Source organism: Erpetoichthys calabaricus, chromosome 18 (assembly GCF_900747795.2).
Source record: "Erpetoichthys calabaricus chromosome 18, fErpCal1.3, whole genome shotgun sequence".
In the NCBI taxonomy this organism is placed as follows: domain Eukaryota; kingdom Metazoa; phylum Chordata; class Cladistia; order Polypteriformes; family Polypteridae; genus Erpetoichthys; species Erpetoichthys calabaricus.
In genome coordinates, this window is record NC_041411.2 from 69,671,749 (window position 1) to 69,679,635 (window position 7,887).

Consider the following 7,887-nt stretch of genomic DNA (forward strand, 5'->3'; position numbering starts at 1 on the left):
AGCTTTAAAAAGTGATATTCACTTGAATAAATTCAGAAACCAAATCCAAAAAAACCTGGGAGTGGCTGCACATTGCAGATGTTTGTCATTTATCATCGTTAGGCAGTTTGAAATTTGAAAACCTAAAATAAATCTGATATTCCTGCAGTGCTATTGCCTCAAATACAAATCATCTGAAGTCAAACTTTCGGCCTTGGGAAGTGAACTGAAGCCTTGAGGTCATCGGGCATGCATGGAGACTTCCAGGCTGAATATGAGATACTCTAACCAGGCCTATTCTGGGACGGCCATATCCAGCAAAGTTATGTGTAATGAAATCCACCAGTGAAGAACACAACATACCTGGAATGCCCGAATATAAAATAAGAAAAGCCTGAGTGTCAATGCTAGGAAACAGGACATCTCTCCTGCACATTAAAGCATGAGATTTATGTATTATAACTTTTACAATATACAACTTTAATTTTTTAATTTACCCATGTAAACATATACCGCCTTCATCTCTGTGTCTCTACCTTTTGATACTTGAGGTTTACTTTCTCATTCCAAAACCATGCCAAAACTGAATTGCCTATATATGAGTATGTGTGGGCCCATGTGAACAAATGTGTCCTGCAGTGCACTGGCATCCCATTCACAACTGGGACCCATATTTAACCCAACACTGCTGAGATTGGCACTAACGTCCAGCAACGCAAAACTAAATAAATATGGTTGAAAGTACACAGATGAACAGTAGCAAGCATTTACAGTGCATCCGGAAAGTATTCACAGCACATCACTATTTCCACATTTTGTTATGTTACAGCCTTATTCCAAAATGGATTAAATTCATTTTTTTCCTCAGAATTCTACACACAACATCCCATAATGACAACGTCAAAAAAGTTTACTTGAGATTTTTGCAAATTTATTAAAAATAAAAAAATTAAGAAAGCACATGTACATAAGTATTCACAGCCTTTGCCATGAAGCTCAAAATTGAGCTCATGTGCCTCCTGTTTCCCCTGATCATCCTTGAGATGTTTCTGCAGCTTCATTGGAGTCCACCTGTGGTAAATTCAGTTGACTGGACATGATTTGGAAAGGCACACACCTGTCTATAGAAGGTCCCACGGTTGACAGTTCATGTCAGAGTACAAACCAAGCATGAAGTCAAAGGAATTGTCTGTAGACCTCCGAGACAGGATTGTCTCGAGGCACAAATCTGGGAAGGTTACAGAAAAATTTCTGCTGCTTTGAAGGTCCCAGTGAGCACAGAGGTCGCCATCATCTGTAAGTGGAAGAAATTCAAAACCACCAGGACTCTTCCTAGAGCTGGCCGGCCATCTAAACTGAGCGATCGGGGGAGAAGGGCCTTAGTCAGGGAGGTGACCAAGAACCCGATGGTCACTCTGTCAGAGCTCCAGAGGTCCTCTGTGGAGAGAGGAGAACCTTCCAGAAGGACAACCATCTCCGCAGCAATCCACCAATCAGGCCTGTATGGTAGAGTGGCCAGACAGAAGCCACTCCTTAGTAAAAGGCACATGGCAGCCCACCTGGAGTTTGCCAAAAGGCACCTGAAGGACTCACAGACCACGAGAAAGAAAATTCTCTGGTCTGATGAGACAAAGATTGAACTCTTTGGTGTGAATGTCAGGCGTCACGTTTGGAGGAAACCAGGCACCGCTCATCACCAGGCCAATACCATCCCTACAGTGAAGCATGGTGGTGGCAGCATCATGCTGTGGGGATGTTTTTCAGCGGCAGGGACTGGGAGACTAGTCAGGATAAAGGGAAAGATGACTGCAGCAATGTACAGAGACATCCTGGATGAAAACCTGCTCCAGAGCGCTCTTGACCTCAGACTGGGGTGACGGTTCATCTTTCAGCAGGACAACGACCCTAAGTACACAGACAGCCAAGATATCAAAGGAGTGGCTTCAGGACAACACTGTGAATGTCCTTGAGTGAAAAAAATGAATTTAATCCATTTTGGAATAAGGCTATAACATAACAAAATGTGGAAAAAGTGATGCGCTATGAATACTTTCTGGGTGCACTGTATATCTAATCAAAATGCACAAAAATGGAAACTCCTCAGCATTAAAAAAAACAGGCCCTGCATTACCTTTAATTTTATGAGGTGTGCTTTTACGTCACAACATGACCAGGATAGCAGACTAGCGTAAGCAGTGGAAATGTTTGGACGCCAGCTTTATCATCTCTTTTAATACAGTCTTGCAGCTGCAAAAAAAAAATCAAAAGAAAATATGGCTACTGCCAACTTTGATATCACTTGTGCTCACGACGGAGTCAGAGCTCTGTCCTCTTTGTATGCGGGTCAAACACTGATGCCACATTACCTGGGCGAAGTCTCCTCAGGGCCTTGTGGGTGGAGCTAGGTGTTGGCCTTGGACGGCCTCTCGATGCTACGGAGGAAAGAGAAGATACTGTCAGTGTCGACATCCCCTCTCTCTGAAGGTGGCTTGAAGTGCTTACCTCACCAGAGCCAGGAAGTGGTCCCCAGGTGCCCATGTTTGACATCATATAATGAAAAAATATGCCTACAGTGATATTAACGTCTGTCTGTCCACGTGAAACAACTTGGCTCCCAGTGAAGTGATTTTGTTGAAATCTGGCACTTATTCCTCGAGGTAATTCGTCAGGACAGTTCAATTTTCTTTCAGATATCTCCAATACTGCACAATGTATACGGTTTTGAAATTTCAAAATCTCCCATTGAAAAGCATTGGTGAATTTGTGAATTCATTCATCTTAAAACAGAAAAGCATTCTGTGCAACTTCAGCTATGAATTAGCTTACTGTTTCAATTTTAACCTGAGAATGGATAGCTCCATTTATATATTTGTATTGATGTGTTACTTTTTCTTATTTTAAAATAACTTAGAAAGCATTTGCCAGATTGTCACACTTTGATGTAATAATATTTATTTTTTCTTTCATCAGAACCACGCATTCCCAGGTAAATGGGGTACCTTATAGTCAGAACACCGAAAACAAGAAATTGCCAAATTTTCTAGGCACATACAGTACCACGATACGTGCCAACGGGTTTTCTCTGCAGAATTTAAAAACACCCCGTATTAATAGTGTATGAACTTGTGATTAAGTGGCAGAGACAAAATGAAAAGAAAAGGCTCAGGTGAAAGCTCCAAACAGACTTACATTTTTCTTGCATCTTTTTTTCTGTTTAGACAGCTGCACGCAATCCTGAGGACAGTATCTGCTCCAATGTCAGTTAGGCTTTGAGTCAGCATGAAAAATTCACAGCCTTGTACAAAAAAAAAGAGAGAGAAATGATGAGACGTAAATGATTTTAAGGAATATGACACATATTTGCATGAAACACCTAAAATGTGGCCTGACATTCTGAGTCAATTATTAATTATTAGGCTTTCAGAGTTAAACTCTGTAAGTAGGAAAAATGGACAAAACTCTCAAATCATCCAGTAAAAGCACAATACACAATTATCATTATTAGAATGGGTCCTCCCTATGTGGAGTTTGCATGTTCTCCCTGTGTCTGCGTGGGTTTCCACCCACAGTCCAAAGACATGCAGGTTAGGTGGATTGGCGAACCTAAATTGTCCCTAGTGTGTGCTTGGTGTGTGTGTGTGTGTGTGCGCCCTGCGGTGGGCTGGCGCCCTGCCCAGGGTTTGTTTCCTGCCTTGCGCCCTGTGTTTTGCTGGGATTGGCTCCAGCAGACCCCCGTGACCCTGTAGTTAGGATATAGCGGGTTGGATGATGGATAGACAGATGGATTATTAGAACGGTGGCGCAGTGGTAGCGCTGCTGCCTCGCAGTAAGGAGACCTGGGTTCGCTTCCCACATTCTCCCTGTGTGGGTTTCCTCCCACAGTCCAAAGACATGCAGGTTAGGTGTGCTGATGATTTTAAATTGTTCCTAATGTGTGCTTTGTGTGTGCGTGTGCGCCTTGCGGTGGGCTGGCACCCTAACCGGGATTTGTTTCCTGCCTTGCTCCCTGTGTTGGCTGGGATTGGTTCCGGCAGACCCCCGTGACCCTGTAGTTAGGATATAGCGGGTTGGATAATGGATGGATGGGTTATTAGAACAACTTAGGCTGCAATGCTTCAGGCTGCTTGAATATATTTTAGTCAGAAAGCATTCACTTAGGTACCCCCTCTTACATAGAGTAAATAAGAAGCAATTAAATGTACAGATAAATCGTAAAATATAACTATATAATATAAATAATTGTTATTCATACTTGTCCAAAAGATACATGCACTGTGAATAGGGCAGAAGAGTGATAAATAAAGGTGACGAGTATCCACTCATTTTCAGAAGACACTTAATACAATATAGGGGGAATGGTTTAAGCTTTTCAACTGACTGGTTTCAGGTAAAGAGCTAAGGCCCGAAAGAATTGGACAAGCCAAAATAGAGAGCAGTAAAGTGTATTCTGGGAAAGCTGAAAGGCTAAACGGGAGCTTTGAATGTTTTGTAGAGCCGGTCTGTTTGAAGCTTAGTGCACCATTCGATTCCTGTGGGAATCAACGTTGAGCTTGTGTGATAACCTTCATGTGTTTTGAGAAACTGTCAAAAGTGTTAGCCACTGGTGGCTCTGAGGCTAAGGATCTGTATCCGGTATCCAGAAGGTTGCCGGTTTGAATTCCCCATTACTGCCAAAAGGGATCTTACTCTACTGGACCCTTGAACAAGGCCCTCAACCTGCAATTGCTCCAAGAGTGCTGTACAATGCCCGACCCTGTGCTCTGACCCCAAATTCTTAATAGAGGAAATTGTATAAGCCCAAATAAAGAACAATAAAATAAAGAAAAGAAAACTTTGCTAGCGGACAGTAAGCCAGGTGGGCGAGCTTAAGTGGGGAGATTTAAGAGTCTCAATTCAATTTTCAGATCAGTTTTTAGTTTAGTTCATTTGGTGCACAATGGAGTGTTTGGTTGCTGTCTTTCTTACACTCTGAGAGAAGTCACAGACATTTAAATGGAGCTTGCTGCCTGCTTAGCTGCTGGATACTTTCCATGGAGCTCTGTCCCTGACGGGAAATCTTTCTTTTTATTTTTTCAATTTAAGATATAAGATCAATAACTTAGGAACTGAGCTATCTGGTAACTGTCATGAGAGACTGAATGAAGATTGCATGGACCCACCTAAGTTGGGTAATTCTTTGCATTGCTTTTATTTGCTGCTATTGGTTATTATAAAAATAAATATACATTTTAAGTACCATATATACTCACGTATAAGTCGGGTCTTGAAACCCGAAAAATCAATCATAAAATCAGACACCGACTAATACGCCCATTCAAAAATGTGACACTTTTTTTTTTATATCTTCTTGGCTCCTCCAATCTCACATCAGTTTCTCAGACGCATCGAATTTTGTTGTAGCAGCGCAGTTACCAATTTCTTTCACCACTTCAACGACGTTTAATTTAAAACCAGCTTCATATTTTCTTCTGATCGAATGCTCCATCGTAGATAGTCTTATTTAACAGGTATAAAATTCTTTGTTAGTTGTGGTAGTTGTAGTTCAGAGGTCCATGATATTGTATACAGTGTACCACAAGGATCTATGGTGGGCCTGCTGCCTTTTTTTAATCTACATGCTCCCATTTGTCTAAATTATGTTGAAACACAAGGTGAACTAACACAGTTTTGCATCAGCAACACTTCCAGCATCATCATACTGAGCACTGGAGCACTGCAAGGCTGCGTGCTTAGTCCACTGCTCTTCACCCTGCTGACTCACGACTGCACAGCCACGCACAACACCAACCACATCATCAAGTTTGCAGATGATATGACGGTGCTGGGACTGATAAGTGGGGATGAAACAGCATACAGAGATGAGGTGGTCCGCATGGTGTGAAGACAACAATCTATCTCTGAATGTCTCAATGTAGACAAGACAAAAGAGATAATTGTGGACTTCAGAAAATCACATCCTGCCTACATCCCACTCAGCATCAAAGTTCCTCGGTGTGCACATAACTGAGGAACTTACGTGAACACATAACACCTCATCACTAATTAAGAAAGCCCAGCAGAGACTACACTTCCTGAGGCAGCTGAAGCGAGCAAGACTTCCCCCTTCCGTCCTCGCCATGTTCTACAGAGGCACCATTGAGAGTGTTCTGACCAGCTGCATCACTGCCTGGTATGGCAACTGCAACATACCTGACCGCAAACACCTGCAAAGGATAGTGAAGACAGCAGAGAACATTATTGGGGTGCCTCTCCCTGCACTACAGGACATATTTTACAAACGCAGTGTCCGCATGGCCTGCAGCATTGTGCAGGACCCCTTACACCCCTCACATGGACTTTTCACACTTCTGCCATCCAAGAGAAGATACTGCAGCATCAGAGCCAGATCTGCCAGGCTGCAGGAGAGTTTTTACCCCCAAAGCTGTTAGACTCCTTAACACCAGGCTGCCCCCTGGGATCTTCCACACGGCCTCAACCACCTCGAAAAACAGAACTTTTATCCATGCGAGCCACTGTCCTGTGAAGACGAGTGTGCAGGTAAAAGAGATCTGAAAATCTCATACTGACCTTTAAGAATTTTGCATACTGCACTTTGAAATTCTTTGATATCCTTCTGCTGTGAAACATTCTGACCTGTCACTGTTTACACGTCTAAAACAACTATTATCATACACTGATAATTTATGTATTATCTATATCTATTATTTATTTATTATATTACATATTTATTGACTATATTTATGTATCTAGATTGCATAATACCATACATTGCATCAATGCTCATATTGTTTATTACATGTCAATATTGCTGCTACTTCTTTGTCTTGTCTTGTTTGTGTTTTAATTTTAATTTTAAATCTTAATTTTAATTTTAAATTTTAATTTTAACTTAACTTTAATTTTTTATTTTCACTTCATGTTGTTACACTGTGGACCCTGAGCTTTGCAATTTCGTCTATCTGTATACTTGTATATGGTTGAGATGACAATAAAGTTCGCTTTGACTTTTTGACTTTTGACTTATACACACAGCTTTACTTATCTATAGCACCTGATGACCCTGATGCTCTGGGCTCTCCGATCCAATGTCTTAACAGTATTCTTGAATGGACAATTAACCCTTTAACTGCCAACTCCCTAAATATTCCCCAAGCAAGGCGAAATCTGAACAATTTTTGTTTTTTTACTTTTTTACATTTTTTTTACATTTTTTACATTTATTCAAGCAGTATTGACCACTAAATGTTGTGCAAGTTGCCAGTGTATACACGAAATCTATAAATGTAACCTGAATTCTCAGCTAAGCAAAACATCTTGATACCAAACCGTGCCCTTTTCAATGGTAGATACTGTCGAAACTGTAAGCGGCCCTTCCACGACAATAAACTTTCATCAACTGCAACTGACGGTCCTGGCATGTAGGGCAACTGAAATGCTTCAAATAAATGATCAATCAAAGGACGTAGCTTGAACAAGCGGTCACGGTTTGGATCTTTCTTATCTGGCTCGTTTCTGTTGTCATTCAAATGAAAGAATTTCAGCAGCAAAGAGAATCGGTTACGTGTCATGACAGCTGCAAAAATATGTGTTGCATACATAGGATCTGTAGACCAGTACATCTCAATATCTGGTTTTCTGATTATTCCCATCAACATCAAAATCCCAATGAATTTTTTCATTTCGTTTTCATCAGTGTCAAACCAAGCACGAACACGGGAATGTGGAGGTAAATTGGGATTTTTCTCAATAAACTGTGCTGCATACAGATTTGTCTGATGAACAAAATGTCTGATCAAATCAGGTGACACAAACAGCTCATAAAACTGCTCAGCAGTGTAATTGTTTACATCAACAATAAAGCCACACGTTCCCTCAAACGAATGCAGAAAAGGTAGTTCACCTCGGGCA